At 39.9% G+C, this 11,531-nt stretch overlaps 1 long non-coding RNA gene across 2 annotated transcripts; it reads left to right on the top strand.

Annotated features, from left to right (window-relative positions):
* Positions 1–4,772: 4,772 nt before the first annotated feature.
* Positions 4,773–9,741, top strand: LOC143527681 (uncharacterized). Of its 2 annotated transcripts, none has more exons than XR_013134223.1 (4): positions 4,773–5,216; positions 7,170–7,269; positions 8,461–8,539; positions 9,115–9,741. It is a non-coding gene; the product is annotated as an uncharacterized LOC143527681 (long non-coding RNA). The 2 variants fall into 2 exon arrangements; XR_013134224.1 differs by having other exon boundaries at positions 9,162–9,741.
* Positions 9,742–11,531: the final 1,790 nt, after the last annotated feature.

The following is an 11,531-nucleotide window of genomic DNA, read 5'->3' on the forward strand; positions in this document are numbered from 1 at the left end:
TGGACGAGACAGAATCCTTTGCACTTTCCAAATCGTTACGTTTATTACGTTTACCGAAGCGCAGACAGCGCACATAAAACACGTTTACATAGAACATGTGTGACTCAAACAACGACGAGCACAGGACGCTGCGCGAGCGCAAATTAAATAGACAAACCACATCAACCCCACATGATTACGAGACGAGCCACAGGTGAGGACTATCACAAGACGCACCCGCACCCACGGAGATACACCGACGTAGACGATTAGACGCAGACGACATTAACACGCCCAAAACGTAGGGGTCAGGGACCGTAACGTGAGAGTTCTGTTCTTATATTCTCACTTTAAAGAAAAATACACGTTTACATTTTATACTTTCAGTTTATTAAGTGTGAGCACTTTTAAAATAAAAATGCATTTGGTAGCAACAGCTTTTGGGTGAATTCTTAATTATTTCAATCATAATAATAATGCACCGGTTAGTGTCCCAGTAGGAGCCCACTGTTGCAGATATAGACACCTCAAAGATGTCCTCTGTTTATTGTCCTGGATTACCTTTCTTGAAGGTAGATTTATGATGACCCTTTTCACCAGTCTTCCAGCCATCAGTAACTACCAACTACCAGTAACTATTTGCTGATTAATATTAATATAATACTAGTTTTAACATGTTGCTTCTGTACACAGTCAGGAAACAGCTCAAATACATTTTTAATAACACTAAACCCCGAATTGGATCGAATCGATTAAATCGGATTAAATCGAAAAAAATCGATTCTTAATCTTCAGAATCGGAATCGGATCAATTCTTGGAATTTGAATCAATACCCAGCCCTAGTCGCGTTGTGTTTCCATTACAATGGTGGACCAACACAATGTGGGTGGAGTCGTTGTTGGCGCGCGGGTTGTAGTGTCGTGACATCATTTGTATGCGACCACAACACTGGTCGATGTCCCTTAACACATACCATTATAGTATCTTATTTATCTTTATCTTTATTATTGTATGTGGTTGCTCTAATTATTGATAATAATTTGGTATTACTCAAACAGGCTGAACACACCCTGCATAAAAAGCATCAGTCATACAATCAAATGAAATCAAACTTTATTATGAAATATAGATATTTAAAGTACAACATATGTAAAGAATATAGTTATAGTTAAAAAAGTGCAAAAAGCAAATTACCTAAAAATAACGTATAGCTTTATATGAAATAAATATTTATAGTACTACAAACAACATTTTGTGTGCTTTTACTGGCGTCTGTCTCGCATGGTGTTCACAAGTTCGCCAAGCACCCCGAGGAAAGCCCGGTTGAAGGAAACACTTTCCGCCAACTCCGCTCGCCTCGTCAGTGGAAGGGGAATCTTGAACGTAAAAAATAACAAATATTAAACACAAGTATTCCCGTGAAAGCAACAACGATATAGCGTAACTGCACAAACTGTGTAGCACGTCATCGCTGCGCATGCTTTGTTTATGGCTACAGCTAACTAGCAACTAGCAAGGCTAAGAGCTAGCTATTGTACAGTAGTGACTGTGGTGGTAACATTAACTACAAACACAGCTCTAAATTCCTGCGTTTACAATAGATGAGTTCATATTACATCTTTTACGAGTCTAGTAAAACTGAAATCACAATACACTCACCATTCTCCGTGGCCTCCAGCACCAACATTGCCGTGTCTGTCCAGCACGTTTTCTCTTCCGTTACTGGCTGGCCGGTGACCGTATATGACATCCATTAGCTGGAACCATTTCCAGTCCTTGCGGTTTGCTCCGCTGCGTCCGTTATGGTCCTTCACCGCCCGGTAATCGCGTTAAGCTTTTTAAGCTTGGACCGACCGGCACTGCTGAACGGACCGCTGGTAGCTATGAGTGGCCATTAGCGCGGAAACCTCGCTAAAAACCTTTACATTTCTAGTGGCCCCGTCCAGTTCGCCCTGGATTTTTTGATCGCTGATTATTAACAGAAAGGTTTGTACCTCGGCGTTTGACCAGGGAACAGACTTCGCTCCTTGGGTTTTAAAAATAGCTGAGGAGCCCATAGCATAGCGGAGGAGTCGCTCTCCTGACGCAACCTGTGACGACACTCCCTGGCCAATCAGTGTCATGCTGTTCCTCCACGTCACAGAACTGTACCGCTTCGGAACGGTTAGAACCTCGAGCGAGTTGGTACTAAAATAGTCTCCGAAGGGGCCGGCTAACTGGGGCCTGGTACTAATGGAAACACTCACAAACCATCGCGAATCGAACCGTACCGCGCCAAGCAGGCCCTAGTGGAAATGCGCCAATATTTCACTCAGAAGGTCTACATCACCACACACCTTGTCTTCAATAATGTCCAGGCCTGTTTTTTCTTAATGGCTCAGACAATGACAAGTGCAATAATCTGGTCCTTGAAGCCCATCGGAGTCTATGTGCATTAACTGGTTCATCACTGAATAAACAGCAATGATAGCATAATTGTCACTCCCCATCTTCACAACAGAAACATTTCATTAATAAAACATTTCATTAATACATTTAGGGGGTGACTCTTTGCAGAGAACAGACCAATCAGAACCCTCTCTATTTTCTCTCTCTCCTTCCCACTCGCAATTAGAGAAAAAAAAAGTATGTCGCCTGTGTGCGCGTTTGTGTGGGGCACTCGATCTGAACTCCGGGAGATTATATGTGACTTGCGGGTATCAGGGAGCCACTACCAAAATGCGGGAGACTCCCGCAGCTTCCGGGAGACTTGGAATGTCTGTAATACCTTAATCTTGCATAGGAACATTAGAAACACTCTAAGTCAACTTAACAAACTAGGAATACTGTGAACATAATGCTCTATAATGAGATTAAACATAACATACCCATGATGCCACATTTAGAGCGAAGATGAATGCAGATGTGACTGGATTAACTGAGCACACTGATAACACTCAAACCCTCATTCTCAACCTAGCTTCCTGGTTAGTCACATGAAGTAGTCTGGCTGTATCTCTTAAAGGTACAGTCACCATATTCAAATAAATTCACTAAACAACACACACATTGTGCATGTACTCCAGGATGTGTTCAGAAAGAGTTGGGTCTTCATTTTCTGTGTCAGTAGTACCACATGCAAACACATTTACCAAATGTATTTATTACACTTGCTTACAGGACCAATAACAATTGCCTACAGCATCAACAGGGCCAGATAATCTTATTCCTCTCCTTTCAGCTGTTCTTTAATAATAAAATGAATGTTACATTCACATGCAGACTTTCCTGAAGATCAGTTTTCAATGCTTAAACACCATTTTAATTGATGTGCACTTCACATGTGGGAATCGAGTGTAATACAGATTTCTACACAAAGTCTGGCTAGTCTAAAACTTTCTTTAATTGGATTGTAGGTGGTGTAATGTGATCATAAGGAGAGTGATTTACAGGGGTGGTTTGTTCATTAGGGCGATTGGGCGACGCACCACGGAAGGATGAAAAGGAAGTTTTTTTTCTCTCACATTCTATCACGGCATTTAACTAGCTATGCCTGTTCTGGACAGTGTCTCTTGCCTCTGAATGCCATTGTCCAATTAGCGTTGAGGTGCATTCCCTGTAGTATCTCCTCTTTTGGGGCGATTTGAGTCTAACTGAAAATCGCCCCGACTGCTCTCGTAGACTCTCATGTAAATTTTTTTTTTCTCAAAGTGTAGGCGCTGCAATGCAGTGTCTATGGGTTCCGAGAGGGCTTGCCCTTACATGCTTGTGTCAGACATAACGTAGGGGAAAATTGCGGCAGCTCGCTATCTGCTCAACATGGACAGCGTTCCTTCAACACAGAAAAACTCGATTGTGTCATTAAAAGAAGTACCGTTCTGTCGTCGTAACAATCACGACAAATTGGCAACTAAGGAATTAGGGCCACCGAGGCCAAAATTAAGCATAAAGCAAGTGTCTACAAAGGGAGGACAAACACAAAGGGATTTTCCCTTAACTAGTTTGAACGGAAAACATGGCTAGCAGGCTGTGAAGTAGCGAGCGCCCTGTTCTGCTTTCCCTGCATTCTGTTTCATCCAAATGGTGGTACTGGAACAGACATCACATGGACAACTACAGGTGTCACTGACATGCATCATCTCTGAAAAAAAAGAAGGACGAGGGCCACAGGACAGCTGTCCATAAGCACAATGACGAGGTGAGCACGAACCGCCACATCCTGGCCCGTCTTATTAACTGCGTTAAGTTTTGAGGAGTGTTCGAATTAGCACTGTGAGGCAAAGATGAAACGGAGGGCTCCAGCAACCCTGGGATTTTTTGTGGCCTGGTGGATTTAGTGGCTTTGCTAGATGAGGTGTTTGAGGAGCACTTGAAATCTGCCACAGTCTTTAAGGGCACGTCAAAGACTGTGCAAAATGAGCTGTTGAATTGCATGCTATCAGTCATCAGGGAACGCATCGTGGAGGAGGTAAAGTCAGCTCGATTCGTTGCAATCCAAGCAGATGAGAACAGACATTTCCACCCATACTCAATTGGTGCTTGTGTTTCGATACGTTGACGGAAACCATGCTGTGCAAGAATGTTTCTTTGAATTCATCCCCGTCTCGGATACAATATCCGATTCAATAGCCAGTGTGATTTTAGAAAGACTAGGCAGTATTTTTTTCTGAAAATGACAAAGGAAAACTTACTGCGCAAGCATACGATGGGGCCAGTGTGATGAGAGGAGAGCGGGGAGGTGTGCAGAAAAAAGTGTGGGAAGATTACACAAATGCCCACTATGTGCATTGTTATGCACACCAGTTGAATTTGATTATGCAGCAAGCCACATCTCACATCACTGGAGTGAACGTTTTCTTTTCTGATTTGGATGGCATTACCAGTTTTTTTAGCCGGTCATCCAAACGCACTTGACCAGATTGTTGCACAAAGGCTGCCAAGAGCATCTTCCCCAAGATGGAACTTCAACAGCAGAATTGTGAACACTGTCTATGAGAACCTGGATGACCTTATACAGTGTTTTGAATCAATCAGGACAACCAGCTCATTTGATAGCACTACAGTGAGGGAGGAGTCTGGCTTTTTGAGGATGCTGCAGGATGATGACTTCCAGTTTTTCCTTAATCTATTTAATCAAATAAAGACTCATGTTGACGTCTTGTACCAGCAGCTGCAGAAGAAGGACGCATGCAGTGTTTGATGCAGTGTTCATCAAACAAGCCCTCCAGATATTCACTAGTAGTTTACAGGCCATAAGGTAAGATCAAATACTATTATTCATACCTTCTTAATAAAAAACCTGGTCATAACCTGACATACTTTGTGTAAGTCTGTATCAATGAAAAACATTTTTTCTTTTAATTCTGAAATATGCTAGCCACTTATGGTATGGTAAAAAGCATTACTGACCTTCCTACTTTTGTGTGTAATTAACCTTTGTATAATGTTTTTCTTGCTTAGTTGGAACAGTTAATGCATATCATATACATACACTACCGTTCAAAAGTTTGGAGTCACCTAGACAATTTTGTGTTTTCCCTGAAATCTCATACTTTTATTTATCAAATGAGTTGCAAAATGAATAGAAATATAGTCTGGACAAGGTATAAATAATGTTTTTTTTTTTTTTTGAAATAATTTTCTACTTTAAACTTTGCTTTCGTCAAAGAATGCTCCCTTAGCAATTATAGCATCCAGACCTTTGGCATTCTAGCTGTTAATTTGCTGAGGTAATCTGGAGAAATTTCACCTCATGCTTCCAGAAGCCGCTCCCACAAGTTTGAGTGGGTTGATGGGCACTTTTTTTGTACCATACGGTCAAGCTGCTCCCACAACAGCTCAATGGGGTTGAGATCTGGTGACTGCGCTGGCCACTCCATTACCGATAAAACACCAGCTGCCTGCTTCTTCTCTAAATAGTTTGTGCATAATTTGGAGGTGTGCTTTGGGTCATTGTCCTGTTGCAGGATGAAATTGGCTCCAATCAAGCGCTGTCCACAGGGTATGGCATGGTGTTGCAAAATGGAGTGATAGCCTTCCTTATTCAAAATCCCTTTTACCTTGTACAAATCTCCCACTTTACCAGCACCAAAGCAACCCCAGACCATCACATTACCTCCACCATGTTTGACAGATGGTGTCAGGCACTCATCCAGCATCTTTTCAGTTGTTCTGCATCTCACAAATGTTCGTCTGTGTGATCCAAACACCTCAAACTTTGATTTGTCTGTCCATAACACTTTTTTCCAATCTTCCTCTGTCCAATGTCTGTGTTCTTTTGCCCATATTAATCTTTTTCTTTTATTAGCCAGATATGGCTTTTTCTTTGCCACTCTGCCCTGAAGGCCAGCATCCCCGAGTCGCCTCTTCACTGTAGATGTTGACACTGGCGTTTTGCGGGTACTATTTAATGAAGCTGCTAGTTGAGGACCTGTGAGGTGTCGATTTCTCAAACTTGAGACTCTTAATGTACTTGTCTTCTTGCTCAGTTGTGCAGCAGGGCCTTCCACTTCTCCTTCTACTCTGGTTAGAACCTGTCTGTGCTCTCCTCTGAAGGGAGTAGTACACACCATTGTAGGAAATCTTCAGTTCTTGGCAATGTCTTGCATGGAATAGCCTTCAGAACAAGAATAGACTATCGAGTTTCAATTGAAAGTTGTCTTTTTCTGGCCATTTTGTGAGTTTAATCGAACCAACAATTGTAATGCTCCAGATTCTCAACTAGCTTAAAGGAAGGTCAGTTTTATAGCTTCTCTAATCAGCAAAACTGTTTTCAGCTGTGCTAACCTACTTGCACAAGGGTTTTCTAAATATCCAATAGCCTCTTTACACAGTTAGCAAACACAATGTACCATTAGAACACTGGAGTGATGGTTGTTGGAAATGGGTCTCCATACATCTATGTAGATATTGCATTAAAAACCAGACGTTTACAGCTAGAATAGTCATTTACCACATTAACAATGTATAGAGTGTATTTTGGATGCATTTATTGTTAGCTAAATTGAAAAAAAAAAAACTGCTTTGTGACCCCAAACTTTTGAACGGTAGTGTATATTTTTTTAATTTTTCACTTATGATTATACATTTCTATATTTAGATCTCACACCTTACAGCACACACACTTGCACTACAAATGTACACAGAAAATACAGATAGAAATTGTAGCTATAGTCATTGACATTGATACTGTTGGTCTGTCACCCTTCAGAGACCAAGACCCATCCACTGAGAAGCAGCAAGTTGCAAAAGGTATCACAAGACCAAGGAGATCCTTGGGAGAAGAAGATAAACTGAGGCTGTCTAAAGAGGTATGGGCATGTATTACTGACCATTTATGAAAGGCCTAATCATCACCCTGTAAACCTGTGTAACCTATTTTAGCAGTTTAAAAGTGAATTACAGTACAAGATAGTTTAACGGGTAATAAACCACGGCCAGAATCAGAAGATTACCAAATTCGTAAGGAGCCAATAGGTTGAGCAACAATAATGACTCAGACAAAGAAATAAATGTAATATGAAAAAACTGTAATTGAATATAACACAACAAAGCATTTAAAATCTGTACAATATTATAACGCAATTCTCAAGTAAACAAAATGTGTGCGCAATGTAAACTGTTTGTTGGGATCCTTCAAAAATAAAAGTTGTTGCAGTAGCAGGTGCACCTGATCTTATATGTTCATGAATGTGGGTGCGTGAAAAGAGGTACGGTATATCTTCTTATCTGGGTCTCTCCTTCAAAGATCCTGGCTCGCCATCTACAGAAATTGGGATCACCTGGTCCTCAAATGATCCTATTCTCGAATGATCCTGTCCTCTCAAAAAAACCTGACATATAGACAAGGTCATATATATATACTTTATATTCAGTATCATAGATGCATCATTAAATGTTTAAGATGTTAACATGCTACAGTTGCATCAAACGTCAAACACAATCTTTCAATCTTATCAATTATCAGTTTTCTCACTTTAGTTATACAACACTTAAGAGATACCAAAATTCAGTTATGAGAGCTAAACATTAAAGAACTGTTACTGTTTATGTGAACAGTGTTCAATTAACAATCAGAATATATCATGTCATATATCTACCTATTCATATGTATACAATACATCAATTGAATGATATATATATGTAATCAAATAACACAGATGATATATCACTTATACATACTGTAGGATCTTCAAAGATATCAGAGAAATGTGCTCCGTTAGCTATATGCTACAAGCCTACTGGTGTGATAGAACAGCACCAAAAATTACCTGTCTATTTAATCTAGATTCACAAAATAAATCTCCTTCTTATATATCTATATATATTTGTCTTCATATATCCATATAAATATTCACATCAGCACAGAATAATAAAATTATTAATATCATTAATTATATATTATATTAATTATTCACCAGGTTCACTTCATTAACAACTTTTGTTAGCGCACAGCATTCAGAAAGTGTTTTCTTCCTCTTAACGTTGTTCTACATTTCTAGACCAAGCACGCTGACATCAGGGCTGCAGCGACTCACAAAATGGACGGCAGTGATTAACCTATGATTAGCATAGATAACGGTAAATATTGATTAGCATCCTTTTATATAATAATAATCAACACGTCTTACCGACGTAACTCGTGTCTTTCACTCAGTCATTTGACTCCTGACTCTCAATAAGTAAATAAGTGCAAGGTTTCCTCTTCCTTCTAGTTCAGGGTAATATAGATTTTTCTTATCTTTACCAACGTAATAGAAACGCAGCTTCTCCCACAACTGCACTAAAACCGGAAAAGGTTGAGAAAACGAACGGAAACAGCTCACCTGCGCCACACCTCTAAGCTGATTGGCTAACCACACCTTGTGATGAGATTGCTGTATAATTATAAATAAACTCTGCTGACATAAATAAATGAAATAAAATTATTTATATAAATTATTATATATAAATTCTTCTTATATAATATATATAAATCTCTTTTTCTTATTGATCTGTTTAATTATTTATGTCTCTTTTCCCACCTGGGTTACACCTGTTTTCCACTTCATCTATCTCTATACTCTCTTAATAATAGAGGAATATTTGTGCCCAATTAAATAACAAACTGTGTGTGTGTGTGTGCGTGTGCGTGTGTGTGTGTTGTGGGGGCGCAGGGCTGTGACACAATACTGGTTCATGCTAACGAAAGGTTCTCCTTCAGTGACCACCTTGTCGGTGCCACACTGCTACAAGGAGACATGTTTGAACAGCATTGTCATACGTTTCCTGCTGAGGCTCTGAACACCACCATCATGGCATACCCCATGCTGAGTAAGGCAAAGCTCAAGACGGAGCTGTCACTTATCTATGAGAGTCCTGAATTCAAAAGCTGCTGTGGTGCACTGGCATTATATCAGGTTCTACTGCGGTACAACCTCCAGGAGACTTTTTCAGAGACCGTGACTCTGTTAAACATCCTCATACCCACTCCCATGACCACGGCTGAAGCGGAAAGGTGTTTCTCAACCTTAAAGAGAATAAAGACATTCCTGCAAAATGCAATGGGACAGGAACGTCTCAATGCACTGGCCATGCTTTCGATGGAGAGAGAACTGGTCAGGAACATGCCTGACTTTAATTAGAGGGTAATTGATCACTTTGCTGGTTTTAAAGAAAGACGAGCAAAATTTCAGTACAAGTGAGTAATGTAATTAGTGATTGAACGGATTGTTTAATATTTAGTGCTTAACTGCACATCAGCCTTAATGCTTTTGCCCATTTATATTTTAAAATGCAACACCCAAAATAAAATGCTGTCTGAGGAATACAGAAATTGAGTGGGAAAGATTCAGTTTATTTAATTAATGGTAAATCTTTTTTTTTACCATTTTACAAAAAAAATAAATAAAAAATAAATAAATAAAAATTAATGGTAAATCTGGCCTCTCCATGTTTAAAATTGTTGGTGAGGGCAAATTGAGAGATGACAATTTTTGTTGACCACAGTTAATTGTTCAGTCATTGTAGAGCTTTAACCAAGATGATATTTACAAGATATATCGGTGCAAAAATATTGTACAGTCTATAATGTAAAGATAAATATATATTTATGATTATATTTTCATTGGTTAAGTCAGTTTTTTATTTACCAACTGAAATGGTCACCTTGGATGTCATCACAACAATTGCCTCCCCTGAGATATTTGTCAGAGGCCGCCACTGGTGATTTATGTCAATGTATGTAAACATCATGTCACCATTTGTTTATTTCAATATCAACATGAAAGGAAATCAAGACCGGGACATATTTTTAGGACCAGAAACGTGGACATGTCCAGGACAAAGGGGCCCAGCATCCACATCACACTCTGTAGAACTGAAGACGTCACCAGATGTTTCACAATGTGATACTTGGCAATGGCCCTTCAAAATGTGTGTGAACTTTGTATTTCTGATTAACCTTAACTTCCACACCATTGGCAATTATCTGATTGAAGCAATGTCCATTCTTCAGTTCTGCATTTTCTGCAACTCTGCTGCTAGCAAATGGTGCCACTTTTAGTTTATTTCATTTAGTTTATTACAATTTTAAGAGCATATATGGAGCAGACAGCAGAAGGGGCTTGTGTGGGGTTGACAGGTAGAATTTTCATTTTTCATCCAGTCATTTTGACAATAACATCTCATGCTGTTCACAAGTTGACTTATTGTCTTCTGAGGCATGGCACCCCACTCTTCTTGAACCTCAGGTCATTGAGGTTCTAGGGTACAGAGTAAATTCTGCCCCATGTGTTCAGATGATTTCTTGTCCTGATGATTAAGGAGGTGTCTGAGGCCTCAGGAGAAACTGACACAGACATAAGCCACAAGACACAGACACAGATGTGGAGGGCATGTTTCTCAACTTCATTTTGTACAAACAGATTTAAAGAGATAAGCATAAGTAAGCTATATAATCTTGCTTTAGGCAGAATTCTAAGTCATGCATAGTCAAGCTTTGAGGGGTCAAGGGTATAAGCTGATGCTATCAAAGTATAAGATTGCACAAGCAAAAAACTCTTCTGCCTCTATTCAGTCCTCCCTAGTCTAACAATGCTCAATCAATCAGATTTTATTTATATAACGCTTTTTACATCAGTTGTCACAAAGCAGCTTTACAAATGTCCGAGTCCAAGCCCCCAGTGAGCAAGCCAAGGGTGATGGGGGAAGGAAAAACTCCCAAAGAGCATGAGGAAGAAACCTTGAGAGGAACCAAGACTCATGGGGCAGAGGGGAACCCAACCTCCTCAGGCCGACACCAGTTACCATGAAAACAATAATTTGAGAGATACATAAACAAAGAAGTGATGGGAATGATAAATAGTTCTAATCTTTGTGTGTATTTATATATATGTGTTCTCTATGTAATTCTTATTCTTAAGAGTCCTAGACTTCTTGATGGTCAGTAATTGTAGTCTAGGGCCATGGAGATACAGCAAAAGCAGGGGGGGAATTTGGGGTGTTGAGAGGGGCCAGGGCAGTGGGTTGATCCTTCATCCATACGTGGTTAGGCAGGTCTTGGCTGGCTCAGGGTGGATACCAGGAAAGGCTC

Source organism: Brachyhypopomus gauderio, chromosome 11 (genome assembly GCF_052324685.1).
Source record: "Brachyhypopomus gauderio isolate BG-103 chromosome 11, BGAUD_0.2, whole genome shotgun sequence".
NCBI lineage: Eukaryota > Metazoa > Chordata > Actinopteri > Gymnotiformes > Hypopomidae > Brachyhypopomus > Brachyhypopomus gauderio.